This window comes from Symsagittifera roscoffensis, chromosome 2, assembly GCF_963678635.1.
Source record: "Symsagittifera roscoffensis chromosome 2, txSymRosc1.1, whole genome shotgun sequence".
NCBI lineage: Eukaryota > Metazoa > Xenacoelomorpha > Acoela > Convolutidae > Symsagittifera > Symsagittifera roscoffensis.
Window position 1 is genome coordinate 17714462 of NC_087063.1, and position 21914 is coordinate 17736375.

At 38.8% G+C, this 21914-nt stretch overlaps 1 protein-coding gene and 7 non-coding genes across 8 annotated transcripts in view; all 8 read left to right on the top strand.

Annotated features, from left to right (window-relative positions):
- LOC134839060 (dynein regulatory complex subunit 5-like) overlaps window positions 1-21914 on the top strand; it is an 86942-nt gene that overhangs the window by 10405 nt on the left and 54623 nt on the right. The window lies entirely within an intron of this gene.
- Window positions 3648-3719, top strand: Trnaw-cca (transfer RNA tryptophan (anticodon CCA)). The gene has a single exon. It is a non-coding gene; the product is annotated as a tRNA-Trp (tRNA).
- Trnaw-cca (transfer RNA tryptophan (anticodon CCA)) lies at window positions 4912-4983 on the top strand. The gene has a single exon. It is a non-coding gene; the product is annotated as a tRNA-Trp (tRNA).
- Window positions 6177-6248, top strand: Trnaw-cca (transfer RNA tryptophan (anticodon CCA)). Its single transcript has one exon. It is a non-coding gene; the product is annotated as a tRNA-Trp (tRNA).
- Window positions 9391-9462, top strand: Trnaw-cca (transfer RNA tryptophan (anticodon CCA)). The gene has a single exon. It is a non-coding gene; the product is annotated as a tRNA-Trp (tRNA).
- On the top strand, window positions 17290-17361 carry Trnaw-cca (transfer RNA tryptophan (anticodon CCA)). Its single transcript has one exon. It is a non-coding gene; the product is annotated as a tRNA-Trp (tRNA).
- Trnaw-cca (transfer RNA tryptophan (anticodon CCA)) lies at window positions 20429-20500 on the top strand. Its single transcript has one exon. It is a non-coding gene; the product is annotated as a tRNA-Trp (tRNA).
- On the top strand, window positions 21169-21240 carry Trnaw-cca (transfer RNA tryptophan (anticodon CCA)). Its single transcript has one exon. It is a non-coding gene; the product is annotated as a tRNA-Trp (tRNA).

Here is a 21914-nt window from a genome sequence, read left to right on the forward strand (position 1 = left end):
AAGAAAAAAAGCAAATCTTTAAACCGTACGGCTCCAGGTTTTTCAGGACTTCGTTGCGCAACGGTAGCGCGTCTGACTCCAGATCAGAAGGTTGCGTGTTCGAATCACGATGAAATCAATTTTCAGCAACACTAGAAAATGTATAATTTTTCCAAGAGATTAAGGAAAGGGCCTGGAAAATTGATCGGGCTGTTTTTTTTTAGTAAAAGTACTTCAGATCATGGAAAGTAAGTAACTCCTAAAACAAAAAAAATGAATGCTGGTATAACCGTATGCCTCACGTCTCTGACGAACGGTAGCGCTTTTGACTCCAGATTAGAAAATTGCGTGTTAAAATCACGCTGACGTCAAAATCCGCCAACTGTAGAATTTGTTTAATTTTTTCATGGGATTAAGGAAAGGGCTTAGAAATTTGATCAGGATTTTTTCCATTAAAAGTACATCAATTCAACGAATGAAAGACAAATTTGAAAAACAAAGCTGATTGCCGAATGAAAAATAAACACAATATTTTATCCGAGCGACTCATTGGTTTGAAGGAATTTGTGCCGAAACGGTATGGCGTCTGAAATTAGATCAGAAGACTGTGTGTTCAAATGGCGTCGTAAGCCAAATCTATCAACACTGAAAGATGATAACGTTTTTAGCAGATTAAGGAAACGAGCAAAATTTTGATCAGGATTTTTTTTCAAGTGAAAATTTGTCAATTGAAGGAAATATAGACACATTTAAAACACACAAAAATGAATGCTGGAAGGAAAAAACCCGATCTTATAATCGTACGGCTCGATTTTTGCAGGACTTCGTGGCGCAACGGTAGCGCGTCTGGCTCCAGATTAGAAGTTTGCGTGTTCGAATCATACGATGTAACTTCCACCAAGACTTAGAAATTGTGTAGTTTTTTCAAAAGAATAAGGAAAGGACCTGGAAACTTAATCGGGATTTGTTTTTCAAGAAAAATATGTCATTTCAAGGAAAGATAGACACTCCTGAAAAACAAAAATGAATGCTGTAAAGAAAAAAACCGATCTTATAACCGTACGGCTCGATTTTTGCAGGACTTCGTGGCGCAACGGTAGCGCGTCTGACTCCAGGTCAGAAGCTTGCGTATTAGAATCACGTCGAAGTCAATTTCCACCATAACTAGAAATTGTGTAGTTTTTTCAAGAGATTAAGGAAATGGCCTGGAAATTTGATCGGGACTTTTCGTTTCAAGTAAACTACGTCAATGCAGGGAAAAGCAGACAAATTTGAAACACAAAAAAAAGAATGCTGGAAGAAAAAACCCGATCCTATAACCGTACGGCTCGATTCCACGCAGGATTGCGTGGCGCAACGCTAGCCTGTCTGACTCCAGATCAGAAGCTTGGGTGTTAGAATCACAACGAAGACAATTTCTACCAATACTGGAATGTGTGCAGTTTTTCAAGAGATAAAGGAAAGAGCCTGAAAACTTGATCGCGATTAATTTTTCAAGTAAAAGTACGTCATTTCAACGAAAGATAGACATTTTTAAAACACAAAAAAATGTTTGCTGGAAGGAAAAAAACACAATAGTTTAGCCATATGGCTCGAGTTTTTGAAGGACTTTTTCTCGCAACGGTAGCGCGTCTGACTCCAGATCAGAAGGTTGCGTGTTAGAATCACGTCGAAGTCAGTTTCCACCAAAACGAGAAATTGTGAAGTTTCTTCAAGAGATTAAAGAAAGGGCCTGGAAACTATATCGGGATTTTTTGTTTCAACTAAAACTACTTCAATTCAATGAAAGATAGACACCCTTGAAACACAAAAAAAATGAAAGCCGGAAGGAACAAACCCGATATTATAACCGTACGGCACGTTTCTGTACAGTACTTCGTAGTGCAACGGTAGTGTGTCTGATTCCAGATCAGACGGTTGCATGTTCGAATCACGTCGAAGTCAATTTCCTCCAAGACTAAAAAATGTGTAGTTTTTCAAGAGATTAAAGGGCCTGAAAACTTGATCGGGATTTTTGCTTCAATTAAAATTACTTCAATTCAAGGAAAGATAGACACCCTTTAAACACAAAAAAAATGAAAGCCGGAAGCAACAAACCCGATCTTATAACCGCACGGTTCGGTTCTGAAAGGACTTTGTAGTGCAACGGTAGAGCGTCTGACTCAAGATCAAAAGGTTGCGTGTTCCAATCACGTCGAGGTCAATTTCCACCTACACTAGACATTTGTAGTTTTTAAAAAGTTTCAGAAAAGGCCTGGAAACTTTCTCGGGATATGTTTTTCATGTAAAATACCGCATTTCAAGGAAAAAATTAACACTTATCAAACACAAAGAATGGTTGCTGGAAGGAAGAAAACCGAAAGAAATAACCGTATGGCTCGAGTCTTTGAAGGTTGCTTGTTCGAATCACGTCGAGTTCAGTGTTCGCCAGCCTCAGAAATTGTGTAGTTTTTCAAAAAATTAAGGAAAGGGCCTGGAAACTTGATCGGGATTTTTTTGTTTCAAGTGAAACTAAGTCAATTCATGGAAAGATAGACAAAATTGAAACTCAAAAAAATGAATATTGAGAGGAAAAAAACTGATCTTTTAACCGTACGGCTCGATTCTTTTCAGGAGTTCGCGGCGCAATATTAGCGCGTCTGACTCCAAATCAGAATGTTGCGTGTTCAAATCACGTCGAGGTCAATGTCCTCCTACATTAGAAATTAGTAGTTTTTTCAAAAGTTTCAGAAAAGGCCTGGAAACTCTCTTGGGATTTGTTTCTCAAGTAAAAGTTTCTCATTTCAAGGAAAAATTATCACTTTTAAAACACAAAAAAATGGTTGCTGGAAGGAAAAAACACAAAGGTATAACCGTGTGGCTCGAGTCTTTGAAGGACTTCTTGTCGCAAAGGTGGCGCATCTGACCCATGATCCGAAAGTTGCGTGTTCAAATCACGTCGAGGGCAATATTCGCCAGCCTTAGAACTTGTATAATTTTTCCAGGATATTAAAGAAAGGGTCTGGAAACTTGATCGGGATTTTTTTTTCAAGTAAAAGTGCGTCAATTCAAGGAAGATAGACACATTTGAATCACAAAAAATAGATTGCTGGAAGAAACAAACCCGATCTTATAACCTTACGGCTCGACTCTTTGCAGGACTTCGTGGCGCAACGGTAGCGAGTCTGACTCTAGATCAGAAGGTTGCGTGTTCCTATCACGTCGAAGTGATTTTCGACTAACACTAGAAATCGTGAAGTTTTCTTCAAGAGATTAAGGAAAGGACTTCGAAACTTGATCGGGATTTTTTGTTTCAACTAAAACTAATTCAATTAAAGGAAAGATAGACACCCTTGAAACACAAAAAATGAATGCCGGAAAGAACAAATCCGATCTTATAACCGTACGGCTCGTGTCTGTGCAGGACTTCGTAGTGCAACGGTAGAGTGTCTGACTCCAGATCAGAGGTAGCGTGTTCGAATTACGTCGAAGTCAATGTCCAGCAACATTAGAAATTGCGTATTTTTTTCAAGAGATTAAGGAAAGGGCCTGGAAACTTGATCGGGATTTTTTTGTTTCAAGTGAAACTAAGTCAATTCAAGGAAAGATAGACAAAATTGAAACTCAAAAAAATGAATATTGAGAGGAAAAAAACTGATCTTTTAACCGTACGGCTCGAATCTTAGCAGGACTTTGTGGCGCAACAGTAGCGCGTCTGACTCCAGATCAGAAGGTTGCGTGTTAGAATCACGTCGAAGTCAGTTTCCACCAAAACGAGAAATTGTGAAGTTTCTTCACGAGATTAAAGAAAGGGCCTGGAAACTATATCGGGATTTTTTGTTTCAACTAAAACTACTTCAATTCAATGAAAGATAGACACCCTTGAAACACAAAAAAAATGAAAGCCGGAAGGAACAAACCCGATCTTATAACCGTACGGCACGTTTCTGTACAGTACTTCGTAGTGCAACGGTAGTGTGTCTGATTCCAGATCAGACGGTTGCATGTTCGAATCACGTCGAAGTCAATTTCCTCCAAGACTAAAAAATGTGTAGTTTTTCAAGAGATTAAAGGGCCTGAAAACTTGATCGGGATTTTTGCTTCAATTAAAACTACTTCAATTCAAGGAAAGATAGACACCCTTTAAACACAAAAAAATGAAAGCCGGAAGGAACAAACCCGATCTTATAACCGTACGGTTCGGTTCTGAAAGGACTTTGTAGTGCAACGGTAGAGCGTCTGACTCAAGATCAAAAGGTTGCGTGTTCCAATCACGTCGAGGTCAATTTCCACCTACACTAGAAATTTGTAGTTTTTAAAAAGTTTCAGAAAAGGCCTGGAAACTTTCTCGGGATATGTTTTTCAAGTAAAATACCTCATTTCAAGGAAAAAATTAACACTTTTCAAACACAAAAAATGGTTGCTGGAAGGAAGAAAACCCAGAGAAATAACCGTATGGCTCGAGTCTTTGAAGGTTGCTTGTTCAAATCACGTCGAGTTCAGTGTTCGCCAGCCTCAGAAATTGTGTAGTTTTTCAAGAGATTAAAGGGCCTGAAAACTTGATCGGGATTTTTGCTTCAATTAAAACTACTTCAATTCAAGGAAAGATAGAGACCCTTGAAACACAAAAAATGAATGCCGGAAAGAACAAATCCGATCTTATAACCGTACGGCTCATGTCTGTGCAGGACTTCGTAGTGCAACGGTAGAGTGTCTGACTCCAGATCAGAGGTAGCGTGTTCGAATCACGTCGAAGTCAATGTCCACCAACATTAGAAATTGCGTATTTTTTTCAAGAGATTAAGGAAAGGGCCTGGAAACTTGATCGGGATTTTTTTGTTTCAAGTGAAACTAAGTCAATTCAAGGAAAGATAGACAAAATTGAAACTCAAAAAAATGAATGTTGAGAGGAAAAAAACTGATCTTTTAACCGTACGGCTCGAATCTTAGCAGGACTTTGTGGCGCAACGGTAGCGCGTCTGACTCCAGATCAGAAGGTTGCGTGTTAGAATCACGTCGAAGTCAGTTTCCACCAAAACGAGAAATTGTGAAGTTTCTTCACGAGATTAAAGAAAGGGCCTGGAAACTATATCGGGATTTTTTGTTTCAACTAAAACTACTTCAATTCAATGAAAGATAGACACCCTTGAAACACAAAAAAAATGAAAGCCGGAAGGAACAAACCCGATCTTATAACCGTACGGCACGTTTATGTACAGTACTTCGTAGTGCAACGGTAGTGTGTCTGATTCCAGATCAGACGGTTGCATGTTCGAATCACGTCGAAGTCAATTTCCTCCAAGACTAAAAAATGTGTAGTTTTTCAAGAGATTAAAGGGGGTGAAAACTTGATCGGGATTTTTGCTTCAATTAAAACTACTTCAATTCAAGGAAAGATAGACACCCTTTAAACACAAAAAAATGAAAGCCGAAAGGAACAAACCCGATCTTATAACCGTACGGTTCGGTTCTGAAAGGACTTTGTAGTGCAACGGTAGAGCGTCTGACTCAAGATCAAAAGGTTGCGTGTTCCAATCACGTCGAGGTCAATTTCCACCTACACTAGAAATTTGTAGTTTTTAAAAAGTTTCAGAAAAGGCCTGGAAACTTTCTCGGGATATGTTTTTCATGTAAAATACCTCATTTCAAGGAAAAAATTAACACTTTTCAAACACAAAAAATGGTTGCTGGAAGGAAGAAAACCCAGAGAAATAACCGTATGGCTCGAGTCTTTGAAGGTTGCTTGTTCAAATCACGTCGAGTTCAGTGTTCGCCAGCCTCAGAAATTGTGTAGTTTTTCAAGAGATTAAAGGGCCTGAAAACTTGATCGGGATTTTTGCTTCAATTAAAACTACTTCAATTCAAGGAAAGATAGAGACCCTTGAAACACAAAAAATGAATGCCGGAAAGAACAAATCCGATCTTATAACCGTACGGCTCATGTCTGTGCAGGACTTCGTAGTGCAACGGTAGAGTGTCTGACTCCAGATCAGAGGTAGCGTGTTCGAATCACGTCGAAGGCAATGTCCACCAACATTATTTTTGCGTATTTTTTTCAAGAGATTAAGGAAAAGGCCTGGAAATTTAATCGGGATTTTTTTGTTTCAAGTAAAACTACGTCAAATCAAGGAAAGATAGACATATTTGAAACTCAAAAAAATGAATACTGGAAGGAAAGAAAACCCGATATTTTAACCGTACTGCTCGAATCTTAGCAGGACTTCGTGGCGCAACGTTAGCGCGTCTGACTCCATATCAGAAGGTTGCGTGTTCGAATCACGTCGAAGTCAATATCCACCAGTACTAGAAATTGTGTAGTTTGTTCAGGAGATTAAGGAAAGGGTCTGAAAACTTGATCGGAGATTTTTTGTTTCAAGTAAAACTACGTCACTGCAAGGAAAGATAGACACCTTTGAAACACCGAAAAATTAATGCCGGAAGGAGCAATTTCGATCTTATAACCCTACGGCTCGATTCTGTGCAGGACTTCAAAGTGCAACGGTAGAGTGACTGACTCCAGATCAGAAGGTTGCGTGTTCGAATCACGTCGAAGCCAATTTCCACCAACACTAGAAACTTTGTAGTTTTTTCAAGAGATTAAAAGAAGGGTCTGGAAACTTGATCGGGATTTTTTGTTTCAACTAAAACTAATTCAGTTCAAGGAAAGATAGACACCCTTGAAACACAAAAAATGAATGCCGGAAAGAACAAATCCGATCTTATAACCGTATGGCTCATGTCTGTGCAGGACTTCGTAGTGCAACGGTAGAGTGTCTGAATCCAGATCAGAGGTAGCGAGTTCGAATCACGTCGAAGTCAATGTCCACCAACATTAGAAATTGCGTATTTTTTTCAAGAGATTAAGGAAAGGGCCTAGAAACTTGATCGGGATTTTTTTGTTTCAAGTAAAACTACGTCAAATCAAGGAAAAATAGACATTTGAAACTCATTAAAATCAATACTGGAAGGAAAAAAACTCGATCTCTAACCGTACGGCTTGACGCGCAACGGTACGGCTCGGAACTTAGCAGGACTTCGTGGCGCAACGGTAGCGCATCTGACTCCAGATCAGAAGATTGCGTGGTCGAATCACGTCGAAGTAAATATCCGCCCACATTAGAAATTGTGTAGTTTTTTCAAGAAAATAAGGAAAGAGCCTGGAAACTTGATCGGGATTTTTTTGTTTCAAGTAAAACTACGTCAATTCAAGGAAAGATAGACATATTAGAAACTCAAAAAAATGAATACTGGAAGGAAAGAAAACCCGATATTTTAACCGTACTGCTCGACTCTTAGCAGGACTTCGTGGCGCAACGGTAGCGCGTCTGACTCCAGGTTGTGTGTTCGAATCACGTCGAGGTCAATTTCCACCTACACTAGAATTTAGTTTTTTTTCCAAAAATTTTGGGAAAAGACCTGAAATTTTCTCGGATTTGTTTCTCAAGTAAAAGTACCTCATTTCAATGAAAAGTTGACACTTTTAAAGCACAAAAAAATGGTTGCTGGAAGGAAAAACACGAATTTATAACCATATGGCTCGAGTCTTTGAAGGACTTTTTGTCGCAACGGTAGCGCGTCTGATTCCAGATCAGAAGGTTGCGTGTTAGAATCACGTCGAAGTCAGTTTCCACCAACACGAGAAATTGTGAAGTTTCTTCAAGAGATTAAAGAAAGGGCCTGGAAACTTTATCGGGATTTTTTGTTTCAACTAAAACTCTTCAATTCAATGAAAGATAGACACACTTGAAACACAAAAAAAAATGAAATTCGGAAGGAACAAACCCGATCTTATAACCATACGGCTCGTTTCAGTTCAGGACTTCGTAGTGCAACGGTAGAGTGTCTGACTCTAGATCAGACGGTTGCATGTTGGAATCACGTCTAAGTCAATTTCCTCCAACACTAAAAATGTGTAGTTTTTCAAGAGATTAAAGGGTCTGAAAACTTGATCGGGATGTTTGTTTCAATTAAAACTACTTCAAATCAAGGAAAGATAGACACCCTTGAAACACAAAAAAAAATGAAAGCCGGAAGGAACAAACCCGATCTTATAACCGTACGGCTCGTTTCTCTAAGGACGTTGTAGTGCAAGGGTAGAGCATCTGACTCCAGATCGAAGGTAGCGTGTTCGAATCACGTCGAAGTCAATTACTACCAACACTAGAAGTTTTGTAGTTTTTTCAAGAGATTAAAGAAAGGGTCTGGAAACTTGATTGGGATTTTTGGTTTCAATTAAAACTACTTCAATTCAAGGAAAGATAGACATTCTTGAAACACAAAAAAATGAAAGCCGGAAGGAACAAACCCGATCTTATAACCGTACGGCTCGTTTCTGTGAGGACTTTGTAGTGCAACGGTAGAGCGTCTGACTCAAGATCAGAAGGTTGCGTGTGCGAATCACGTCGAAGTCGCTGTCCACCAGAATTAGAAATTGTGTAGTTTTTTCAAGAGATTAAAGAAAGGGCTTGGAAACTTGATCGGGATTTTTTGTTTCAACTAAAACTACTTCAATTCAAGGAAAATTAGACACCCTTGAAACACAAAAAAAAATGAAAGCCGGAAGGAACAAACTCGATCTTATAACCGTACGGCTCATTTCTGTACAGGACTTCGTAGTGCAACGGTAGAGCGTCTGATTCCAGATCAGACGGTTGCATGTTCGAATCACGTCGAAGTCAATTTCCACCAACACTAAAAACTTTGTAGTTTTTTCAAGAGATTAAAGAAAGGGTCTGGAAACTTAATCGGGATTTGTTTTTCAAGTTAAAATATGTCATTTCAAGGAAAGATAGACACTCCTGAAAAACAAAAATGAATGCTGTAAAGAAAAAAACCGATCTTATAACCGTACGGCTCGATTTTTGCAGGACTTCGTGGCGCAACGGTAGAGCGTCTGACGCCAGATCAGAAGGTTTCATATTCGAATCACAACGAAGTCAGTTTCCTCCAACACTAAAAAATGTGTAGTTTTTTCAAGAGATTAAGGAAAGGGCCTGGAAACTTGATCGGGATTTTTTTGTTTCAAGTAAAACTAGGTCAATTCAAGGGAAAATAGACACATATGAAACTCGAAAAAATTAATACTGGAAGGAAAAAAAACCGATCTCTAACCGTACGGCTCGATGTTTTGCTGGACTTCGTCGCACAAAGGTACGGCTCATTTCTGTACAGGACTTCGTAGTGCAACGGTAGAGTGACTGACTCCAGATCAGAAGGTTGAATGTTCGAATCACGTCGAAGCCAATTTCCACCAACACTAAAAACTTTGTAGTTTTTTCAAGAGATTAAAGAAAGGGTCTGGAAACTTAATCGGGATTTGTTTTTCAAGTTAAAATATGTCATTTCAAGGAAAGATAGACACTCCTGAAAAACAAAAATGAATGCTGTAAAGAAAAAAACCGATCTTATAACCGTACGGCTCGATTTTTGCAGGACTTCGTGGCGCAACGTTAGCGCGTCTGACTCCATATCAGAAGGTTGCGTGTTCGAATCACGTCGAAGTCAATATCCACCAGTACTAGAAATTGTGTAGTTTGTTCAGGAGATTAAGGAAAGGGTCTGAAAACTTGATCGGAGATTTTTTGTTTCAAGTAAAACTACGTCACTGCAAGGAAAGATAGACACCTTTGAAACACCGAAAAATTAATGCCGGAAGGAGCAATTTCGATCTTATAACCGTACGGCTCGATTCTGTGCAGGACTTCGAAGTGCAACGGTAGAGTGACTGACTCCAGATCAGAAAGGTTGCGTGTTCGAATCACGTCGAAGCCAATTTCCACCAACACTAGAAACTTTGTAGTTTTTTCAAGAGATTAAAGAAAGGGTCTGGAAACTTGATCGGGATTTTTTGTTTCAACTAAAACTAATTCAGTTCAAGGAAAGATAGACACCCTTGAAACACAAAAAATGAATGCCGGAAAGAACAAATCCGATCTTATAACCGTACGGCTCATGTCTGTGCAGGACTTCGTAGTGCAACGGTAGAGTGTCTGACTCCAGATCAGAGGTAGCGAGTTCGAATCACGTCGAAGTCAATGTCCACCAACATTAGAAATTGCGTATTTTTTTCAAGAGATTAAGGAAAGGGCCTGGAAACTTGATCGGGATTTTTTTGTTTCAAGTAAAACTACGTCAAATCAAGGAAAAATAGACATTTGAAACTCATTAAAATCAATACTGGAAGGAAAAAAACTCGATCTCTAACCGTACGGCTTGACGCGCAACGGTACGGCTCGGATCTTAGCAGGACTTCGTGGCGCAACGGTAGCGCGTCTGACTCCAGAACAGAAGATTGCGTGGTCGAATTACGTCGAAGTCAATATCCACCAACATTAGAAATTGTGTAGTTTTTTCAAGAAAATAAGGAAAGAGCCTGGAAACTTGATCGGGATTTTTTTGTTTCAAGTAAAACTACGTCAATTCAAGGAAAGATAGACATATTTGAAACTCAAAAAAATGAATACTGGAAGGAAAGAAAACCCGATATTTTAACCGTACTGCTCGACTCTTAGCAGGACTTCGTGGCGCAACGGTAGCGCGTCTGACTCCAGGTTGTGTGTTCGAATCACGTCGAGGTCAATTTCCACCTACACTAGAATATAGTTTTTTTTCAAAAAATTTGGGAAAAGACCTGAAATTTTCTCGGATTTGTTTCTCAAGTAAAGTAACTCATTTCAATGAAAAGTTGACACTTTTAAAGCACAAAAAAATGGTTGCTGGAAGGAAAAACACGAAGTTATAACCATATGGCTCGAGTCTTTGAAGGACTATTTGTCGCAACGGTAGCGCGTCTGATTCCAGATCAGAAGGTTGCGTGTTAGAATCACGTCGAAGTCAGTTTCCACCAACACGAGAAATTGTGAAGTTTCTTCAAGAGATTAAAGAAAGGGCCTGGAAACTTTATTGGGATTTTTTGTTTCAACTAAAACTCTTCAATTCAATGAAAGATAGACACCCTTGAAACACAAAAAAAATGAAATTCGGAAGGAACAAACCCGATCTTATAACCATACGGCTCGTTTCAGTTCAGGACGTCGTAGTGCAACGGTAGAGTGTCTGACTCTAGATCAGACGGTTGCATGTTGGAATCACGTCTAAGTCAATTTCCTCCAACACTAAAAATGTGTAGTTTTTCAAGAGATTAAAGGGTCTGAAAACTTGATCGGGATGTTTGTTTCAATTAAAACTACTTCAAATCAAGGAAAGATAGACACCCTTGAAACACAAAAAAAATGAAAGCCGGAAGGAACAAACCCGATCTAATAACCGTACGGCTCGTTTCTCTAAGGACGTTGTAGTGCAACGGTAGAGCATCTGACTCCAGATCGAAGGTAGCGTGTTCGAATCACGTCGAAGTCAATTACTACCAACACTAGAAGTTTTGTAGTTTTTTCAAGAGATTAAAGAAAGGGTCTGGAAACTTGATCGGGATTTTTTGTTTCAATTAAAACTACTTCAATTCAAGGAAAGATAGACATTCTTGAAACACAAAAAAATGAAAGCCGGAAGGAACAAACCCGATCTTATAACCGTACGGTCGTTTCTGTGAGGACTTTGTAGTGCAACGGTAGAGCGTCTGACTCAAGATCAGAAGGTTGCGTGTGCGAATCACGTCGAAGTCGCTGTCCACCAGAATTAGAAATTGTGTAGTTTTTTCAAGAGATTAAAGAAAGGGCTTGGAAACTTGATCGGGATTTTTTGTTTCAACTAAAACTACTTCAATTCAAGGAAAATTAGACACCCTTGAAACACAAAAAAAAATGAAAGCCGGAAGGAACAAACTCGATCTTATAACCGTACGGCTCATTTCTGTACAGGACTTCGTAGTGCAACGGTAGAGCGTCTGACGCCAGATCAGAAGGTTTCATATTCGAATCACAACGAAGTCAGTTTCCTCCAACACTAAAAAATGTGTAGTTTTTTCAAGAGATTAAGGAAAGGGCCTGGAAACTTGATCGGGATTTTTTTGTTTCAAGTAAAACTAGGTCAATTCAAGGGAAAATAGACACATATGAAACTCGAAAAAACTAATACTGGAAGGAAAAAAAACCGATCTCTAACCGTACGGCTCGATGTTCTGCTGGACTTCGTCGCACAAAGGTACGGCTCATTGCTGTACAGGACTTCGTAGTGCAACGGTAGAGCGTCTGACGCCAGATCAGAAGGTTGCGTGTTCGAATCACGTCGAAGGCAATATCCACCAACACTAGATTAACGAATGGGCCTGGAAACTTGATCGGGATTTTTTTTTGTTTCAAGTAAAACTACGTCAATTCAAGGAAAGATAGACACACTAAAAGCAAACAAAAACTGTAAAAAACATAATCTTTTAACCGAACAGCTTAATGTTTTTCGAAGCGTTTTGTGGCACAACAGCAGCGCGTCTGACATCAGTTCTAAAGGTTGCTTAATCGAACCACGTCGACGTCAAAATCCAGCAATATGAGTTATTTTTTCCAAAGTTTCAGGAAAAGGCCTGGAAACTCTTTTGGGATTTGTTTATCAAGTAAAAGTAATTCATTTCAACGAAAAATTACCAATTTTTAAGACACAAAAAAATGGTTGCTGGAAGGAAAAAAAACACAAAAGCATAACCGTATGGCTCGAGTCTTTGAAGGTTGCGTGTTCAAATCACGTCGAGGTCAATATTCGCCAGCCTTAGAAATTGCGTAGTTTTTTCAAGAGATTAAGGAAAAGGCCTGGAAACTTTTTTGGGATTTGTTTTTCAAGTAAAAGTAACTCAATTCATGGAAAAATCAACAATTTTAAAACACAAAAAATGGTTGCTGGAAGGAAAAAAACACAAAGGTATAACCTATGGCTCGATTCTTTGAAGGTTGCGTGTTCGAATCACGTCAAAGTCAATATTCGCCAGCCTTAGAATTTGTGTACTTTTTTCAGGAAATTAAGAAAAGGCCTGTTAACTTGGTCAGGATTTTTTTGGTTTCAAGTAAAACTGTGTCAATTCAAGGAAAGATAGACACAGTTAAAACTCAAACAAATGAATACTGGAAGGAAAGAGAACCCGATTTTTTAACCGTACTACTCGAAATTTTGTAGGACTCCGTGGCGCAACGGTAGCGCGTCTGACTCCAGGTTGCGTGTTCGAATTACGTCGAGGTCAATTTCCACCTACACTAGAATTTAGTTGTTTTTTCAAAAGTTTCAGGAAAAGACCTGGAAACTCTTTTGGGATTTGTTTATCAAGTAAAAGTAACTCATTTCAACGAAAAATTACCAATTTTTAAGACACAAAAAAATGGTTGCTGGAAGGAAAAAAAACACAAAAGCATAACCGTATGGCTCGAGTCTTTGAAGGTTGCGTGTTCAAATCACGTCGAGGTCAATATTCGCCAGCCTTAGAAATTGCGTAGTTTTTTCAAGAGATTAAGGAAAAGGCCTGGAAACTTTTTTGGGATTTGTTTTTCAAGTAAAGTAACTCAATTCATGGAAAAATCAACAATTTTAAAACACAAAAAATGGTTGCTGGAAGGAAAAAAACACAAAGGTATAACCTATGGCTCGATTCTTTGAAGAATGCGTGTTCGAATCACGTTGAAGTCAATATTCGCCAGCCTTAGAATTTGTGTAGTTTTTTTCATAAAATTAAGGAAAGAGCCTGGAAACTTGATCGGGATTGTTTTGTTTCAAGTAAAACTACGTCAATTCAAGGAAAGATAGACATATTTGAAACTCAAAAAAATGAATACTGGAAGGAAAGAAAACCCGATATTTTAACCGTACTGCTCGACTCTTAGCAGGACAACGGTAGCGCGTCTGACTCCAGGTTGCGTGTTCGAATCACGTCGAGGTCAATTTCCACCTACACTAGAATTTAGTTGTTTTTTCAAAAGTTTCAGGAAAAGGTCTGGAAACTCTTTTGGGATTTGTTTCTCAAGTAAAAGTACCTCATTTGAAGGAAAAATTGACACTTTTAAAGCACAAAAATGGTTGCTGGAAGGAAAAAACACAAAGGTATAATCGTATGGCTCGAGTCGTTGAAGGATTTCTTGTCGCAAAGGTGGCGCGTCTGACCCATGATCAGAAGGTTGCCTGTTAGAATCACGTCGAGGTCATTATTCGCCAGCCTTAGAAAATGTCTACTTTTTTCAAGAAATTAATTAAAGGGCCTGTTAACTTGATCGGGATTTTTTTTTGGTTTCAAGTAAAACTACGTCAATTCAAGGAAAGATAGACACATTTGAAACTCAAAAAAATGAATACTGGAAGTTACAAAAAAACCCGATCTTTTAACCTACGGCTCGCTTATTTGCAGGAATTGGTGAAGCAATGGTAGAGTGACTGACTCCAGATCAGAAGGTTGCGTGTTCGAATCACGTCGAAGTCAATTTCCACCAACACTAGAAACTTTGTAGTTTTTTCGAGAGGTTAAAGAAAGGGTCTGGAAACTTGATCGGGATTTTTTGATTCAACTAAAACTTATTCAATTCAGGGAAAGATAGACACCCTTGAAACACAAAAAATGAATGCCGGAAAGAACAAATCCGATCTTATAACCGTACGGCTTGACGCACAACGGTACGGCGCGACGCTTAACTTCGTCGCACAACGGTAGCGCGTCTGACTCCAGATAAGAAGGTTGCGTGTTCGAATCACGACGAGGTCAATTGCCACCTACACTAGAAATTAGTAGTTCGTTCAAAAGTTTCAGAAAAAGCCTGGAAACTTTCCGGGGATTTGTTTTTCAAGTAAAAGTACCTCATTTCAACGAAAAATTACCAATTTTTAAGACACAAAAAAATGGTTGCTGGAAGGAAAAAAAAACACAAAAGCATAACCGTATGGCTCGAGTCTTTGAAGGTTGCGTGTTCAAATCACGTCGAGGTCAATATTCGCCAGCCTTAGAAATTGCGTAGTTTTTTCAAGAGATTAAGGAAAAGGCCTGGAAACTTTTTTGGGATTTGTTTTTCAAGTAAAGTAACTCAATTCATGGAAAAATCAACAATTTTAAAACACAAAAAATGGTTGCTGGAAGGAAAAAAACACAAAGGTATAACCTATGGCTCGATTCTTTGAAGAATGCGTGTTCGAATCACGTTGAAGTCAATATTCGCCAGCCTTAGAATTTGTGTAGTTTTTTTCATAAAATTAAGGAAAGAGCCTGGAAACTTGATCGGGATTGTTTTGTTTCAAGTAAAACTACGTCAATTCAAGGAAAGATAGACATATTTGAAACTCAAAAAAATGAATACTGGAAGGAAAGAAAACCCGATATTTTAACCGTACTGCTCGACTCTTAGCAGGACAACGGTAGCGCGTCTGACTCCAGGTTGCGTGTTCGAATCACGTCGAGGTCAATTTCCACCTACACTAGAATTTAGTTGTTTTTTCAAAAGTTTCAGGAAAAGGTCTGGAAACTCTTTTGGGATTTGTTTCTCAAGTAAAAGTACCTCATTTGAAGGAAAAATTGACACTTTTAAAGCACAAAAATGGTTGCTGGAAGGAAAAAACACAAAGGTATAATCGTATGGCTCGAGTCGTTGAAGGATTTCTTGTCGCAAAGGTGGCGCGTCTGACCCATGATCAGAAGGTTGCCTGTTAGAATCACGTCGAGGTCATTATTCGCCAGCCTTAGAAAATGTCTACTTTTTTCAAGAAATTAATTAAAGGGCCTGTTAACTTGATCGGGATTTTTTTTTGGTTTCAAGTAAAACTACGTCAATTCAAGGAAAGATAGACACATTTGAAACTCAAAAAAATGAATACTGGAAGTTACAAAAAAACCCGATCTTTTAACCTACGGCTCGCTTATTTGCAGGAATTGGTGAAGCAATGGTAGAGTGACTGACTCCAGATCAGAAGGTTGCGTGTTCGAATCACGTCGAAGTCAATTTCCACCAACACTAGAAACTTTGTAGTTTTTTCGAGAGGTTAAAGAAAGGGTCTGGAAACTTGATCGGGATTTTTTGATTCAACTAAAACTTATTCAATTCAGGGAAAGATAGACACCCTTGAAACACAAAAAATGAATGCCGGAAAGAACAAATCCGATCTTATAACCGTACGGCTTGACGCACAACGGTACGGCGCGACGCTTAACTTCGTCGCACAACGGTAGCGCGTCTGACTCCAGATAAGAAGGTTGCGTGTTCGAATCACGACGAGGTCAATTGCCACCTACACTAGAAATTAGTAGTTCGTTCAAAAGTTTCAGAAAAAGCCTGGAAACTTTCCGGGGATTTGTTTTTCAAGTAAAAGTACCTCATTTCAAGGAAAAATTAACGCCTTCTAAAACACAAAAAAATGGTTGTTGGAAGGAAAACAACCGAAAGGCATAACCGTATGGCTCGAGTCTTTGAAGGTTGCGTGTTCGAATCTCGTCGAGGTCAATGTTCGCCAGCATTAGAAATTGCATAGTTTTTTCAAGAGATTAAGGAAAAGGCCTGGAAACTTGATCGGGATTTTTTTGTTTCAAGTAGGACTACGTCAATTCAAAGAAAGATAGACATATTTGAAACTCAAAAAAATGAATACTGGAAGGAAAGAAAACCCGATAATTTAATCGTACTGCTCGAATCTTAGCAGGACTTCGTGGCGCAACGGTAGCGCGTCTGACTCCAGGTTGCGTGTTCAAATCACGTCGAGGTCAATTTCCACCTACACTAGAGTGTAGTGGTTTTTTCAAAATTTTTGGGAAAAGGCCTGGAAACTTTCTCGGATTTGTTTCTCACGTAAAAGTACCTCAATTCAAAGAAAAATTGACACTTTAAAGCACAAAAAAATGGTTGCTGGAAGGAAAAACACAAAGATATAACCGTATGGCTCGAGTCTTTGAAGGACTTCTTGTCGCAAAGGGGCGCATCTGACCCATGATCAGAAGGTTGCCTGTTAGAATCACGTCGAAGTCAAAATCCGCCACATTAAAAATGGTGTACTTTTTTCAAGAAATTAAGGAAAGGGCCTGTTAGCTTGATCGGGATTTTTTTGTTTCAACTAAAACTACTTCAATTCAAAGAAAATTAGACACCCTTGAAACACCAAAAAAAAGAAAGCCAGAAGGAACAAACCCGACATCTAACCGTACGGCTCGATTTGCTGCTGGATTTTGTTGCACTACGGTAGCGCGTCTGACTCCAGATCAGAAGGTTGCGTGTTCGAATCACGTCGAAGGCAATATCCACAAACATTAGAATTTGTGTAGTTTTTTTCAAGAAATTAAGGAAAGAGCCTGGACACTTGATCGGGATTTTTTTGGTTTCAAGTAAAACTACGTCAATTCAGGGAAAGATAGACACATTTGAAACTCAAAAAAATAAATACTGAAAGGTAAAAAAACCCGATCTTTTAACCGTACGGCTCAATTCTTTGCAAGACTTCGTTGCGCAACGGTAGCGGGTCTGACTCCAGATCAGAAGGTTGCGGGTTCGAATCACGTCGAAGTCAATATCCACAAACACTAGAATTTGTGTAGTTTTTTTTTAAGATTTTAAGGAAAGAGCCTGGAAACTTGATCAGGATTTTTTTGGTTTCAAGTAAAACTACGTCAAGTCAGGGAAAGATAGACACATTTGAAACTCAAAAAAAATAAATACTGGAAGGTAAAAAAACCCAATCTTTTAACCGTACGGCTCGCTTCTTTGCAGGAATTCGTGGCGCAACGGTAGCCCGTCTGACTCCAGATCAGAAGGTTGCGTGTTTGAATCACGTCGAAGTAAATATCCAACACTATTAGAATTTGTGTAGTTTTTTCAAGAAATTAAGGAAAGGGCCTGTTAATTTGATCGGGATTTTTTTTTGTTTTCAAGTAAAACTACGTCAATTCAAGGAAAGATAGACATATTTGAAACTCAAAAAAATGAATACTGGAAGGAAAAAAAAACCCGATATTTTAACCGTACTGCTCGACTCTTAGCAGGACTTCGTGGCGCAACGGTAGCGCGTCTCACTCCAGGTTGCGTGTTCGAATCAGGTCGAGGTCAATTTCCACCTACACTAGAATTTAGTTGTTTTTTCAAAAGTTTCAGGAAAAGGCCTGAAAACTCTTTTGGGATTTGTTTCTCAAGTAAAAGTACCTCATTTCAAGGAAAAATTGACCCTTTTAAAGCACAAAAAAATGGTTGCTGGAAGGAAAAAAACCATTCGAGTCTTTGCAGGAATTCGTGTCGCAAAGGTGGCGCGTCTGACCCATGATCAGAAGGTTGCCTGTTAGAATCACGTTGAGGTCAATATTCGCCAGCCTTAGAAATTGTGTACTTTTTTCAAGAAATTAAGGAAAGGGCCTGTTAATTTGATCGGGATTTTTTTGGTTTCAAGTAAAACTACGTCGTTTCAAGGAAAGATATACATATTTGTAACTCAAAAAAATGAATACCGAAAGGAAAGAAAACCCGATATTTTAACCGTACGGCTCGCTTGTTTGCAGGACATCGTGTGGTAACGGTAGCGCGTCGGACTCCAGATCAGAAGGTTCCGTGTTCAAATCCCGACGAAGTCAATATCCAGAAACATTAGAATTTGTGTAGTTTTTTTTTCAAGAAATTAAGGAAAAGGCCTGTTAACTTGATCAGGATTTTTGGTTTAACATAAAACTGTGTCAATTCAAGGAAAGATAGGCACATTTAAAACTAAAAAAAATGAATACTGGAAGGAAAAAAATCCAATCTTTCAACCGTACGGCTCGATTCTCTCCAGGACTTTGTGGCGCAACGATTGCGCGTCTGACTCCAGATCAGAAGGTTGCGTGTTCGAATCACATTGAGTTCAATTTCCACCTACTCTAAAAATTTGTAGTTTTTTTGAAAAGTTTCAGGAAAAGGCCTGAAAACTTTTTGGGGATTTGTTTTTCCTGTGAAAGTACCTCATTTCAACGAAAAAATAACACTTTTAAAACCCAAAAAATGGTTGCTGGAAGGAAAAAAACACAAAGGTATAACCGTATGGCTCGAGTCTTTAAAGGACTTCCTGTCGCAAAGGTGGCGCGTCTGACCCATGATCAGAGCATTGCCTGTTAGAATCACGTCGAGGTCAATATTCGCCAGCCTTAGATGTTGTCTAATGTTTCTAGGATATTAAGGAAAGGGCCTGTTAACTTGATCGAGGTTTTTTGATTTCAACTAAATCTACGTCAAATCGAGGAAATATAGACACATTTAAAACTCAAAAAAAAAGAAAACTGGAAGGAAAAAAAAACCCGATCTTTTAACCGTACGGCTCGATTCTCTCCAGTATTTATTGGCGCAACGGTAGCTCGTCTGACTCGAAATCAGAAGGTTGTGTGTTCGAATCACGTCGAGTTCATTGTTTGCCAGCCTCAGAAATTGTGTAGTTTTACCAAGAAATAAAGGAAGGGCCTGGAAACTTGATCGGGATTTTTTTCGTTTCAAGTAAAACTAAGTCAATTCAACGAAAGATAGACACAATTGAAACTCAAAAAAATGATTATTGGGAGGAAAAAAACTGATCTTTTAACCGTACGGCTCAATTCTTTCCAGGACTTCGTGGCGCGACGGTACCGCGTCTGACTCCAGATCAGAAGGGTTGCGTGTTCAAATCACGTCGAGGTCAATGTCCACCTACATTAGAAATTAGTAGTTTTTTCCAAAGTTTCAGGAAAAGGCCTGGAAACTCTCTTGGTTTTTTTTCAAGTAAAAGTACCTCGTTCAAGGAAAAATTAAAAATTGACACTTTAAAACACAAAAAAAATGGTTGCTGGAAGAAAAAAAACACAAAGGTATAACCGTATGGCTCGAGTTTTTGAAGGACTTCTTATCGCAAAGGTGGGGTTGCGCGTCTGACCCATGATCAGAAGGTTGCTTGTTAGAATCACGTCGAGGTCAATATTCGCCAGCCTTAGAAATTGTATAATTTTTCCAGGAACATTAAGGAAAGGGCCTGGAAACTTGATCGGGATTTTTTTTCAAGTAAAAGTACGTCAATTTAAGGAAGATAGACACATTTGAATCACAAAGAAAAATTGCTGGAAGAAAAACCCGATCTTATAACCGTTGTGCCACGAAGGGCAGGACTTCGTGGCACAACGGTAGCGCGTCTGACTCCAGATCAGAAGGTTGTGTGTGATGCGAATCACGTCGAAGTCAAAATCACCCTTAGAAATTAGTAGTTTTTTAAAAAAAATTTAGAAAAGGCCTGGAAACTTTCTCGGGATTTGTTTTTCAAGTAAAAGTACCTCATTTCAAGGATAAATCAACAATTTTCAAAAACACAAAAAATGGTTGCTGGAAGGAAAAAAACACAAAAGTATAACCGTATGGCTCAATTCTTTGAAGGTTGAGTGTTCGAATCACGTCAAAGTCAATATTCGCCAGCCTTAGAATTTGTGTAGTTTTTTGCAAGGAATTAAGGAGACGGCCTGGAAACTTGATCGGGATTTCTTTGTTTCAAGAAAAACCTCGTCAATTCAAGGAAAGGTAGACACATTTAAGACTCAAAAAAGTGAATACTGGAAGGAAAAAAACCCGATCTTTCAACCGTACGGCTCGATTTTCTCCAGGAATTCGTGGCGCAACGGTAGCGCGACTGACTCCAGATCAGAAGGTTGCGTGTTCGAATCACGTCGAAGTCAATATCCACCAACAGTAGATTTTGTGTAGTTTTTTTCAAGAAATTAAGGAAAGATCCTGGAAACTTGATCGGGAGTTTTTTGTTTCAAGTAAAATTATGTCAATTCAAGGAAAGATAGACATAATTGAAACTCAAAAAAATGAATACTGGAAGGAAAAAAAACACAATATTTTAACCGTACAGCTCGATTTTCTTCAGGACTTCGTGGCGCAACGGAAGCGCGTCTGACTCCAGATTAGAAGGTTGCGTTTTCGAATCACGTCGAGTTCAATTTTCACCTACACTAGAAATTAGTAGTTTTTTAAAAAGTTTCAGAAAAGGCCTGGAAACTTTCTCGGGTTTTTTGTTAAAATAAAAGATAAATGAACAATTTTAAAACACAAAAAATGGTTGCTGGAAGAAAAAAAAACCCAAACGTATAACCGTATGGCTCGATTCTTTGAAGGTTGCGTGTTCGAATCACGTCGAAGTCAATATTCGCCAGCCTTAGAATTTGTGTACTTTTTTCAAGAAATTAAGGAAAGGGCCTGATAACTTGATCTGGATTTTTATGGTTTCAAGTAAAATTTCGTCAATTCAACGAAAGATAGACACATTTAAAACTCAAAAAAATGAATACTGGAAGGAAAAAAAACCCGATTTCTAACTATACGGCTCGATACTCTCCAGGAATTCGTGGCGCAACGGTAGCGCGTCTCACTCCAGATCAGAAGGTTGCGTGTTCGAATCACGTCGAAGTCAATATCCACCAACATTAGATATTGTGTAGTTTTTTTCAAGAAATTAAGGAAAGATCCTGGAAACTTGATCGGGAGTTTTTTGTTTCAAGTAAAACTACGTCAATTCAAGGAAAGATAGACATAATTGAAACTCAAAAAAATGAATACTGCAAAAAAAAAACACGATCTTTTAACCGTACGGCTCGATTTTCTTCAGGACTTCGTGGCGCAACGTTAGCGCGTCAAACTCCATATCAGAAGGTTGTGTGTGCGAATCACGTCGACGTCAATATTCGCCAGCCTTAGAATTTGTGTACTTTTTTCAAAAAATTAAGGAAAAGGCCTGGAAACTTGATCGGGATTTTTTTTCAAGTAAAAGTACGTCAATTCAAGGAAGATAGACACATTTAAATCACAAAAAAAATGAACACTGGAAGGAAAAAAAACTAATCTTTTAACCGTACGGCTCGCTTCTTTGCAGGATTTTGTAGCGCAACGGTAGCGCGTCTGACTCCAGATCAGGCGGTTGCGTATTCGAATCACGTCGAAGTTAATATCCACCAACATTAGAATTCGTGCAGTTTTTTTCAAGAAATTAAGGAAAGAGCCTGGAAACTTGATCGGTAATTTTTTGTTTCAAGTAAGACTACGTCAATTCAAGGAAAGATAGACACATTAACAACTCAAAAAAATGAA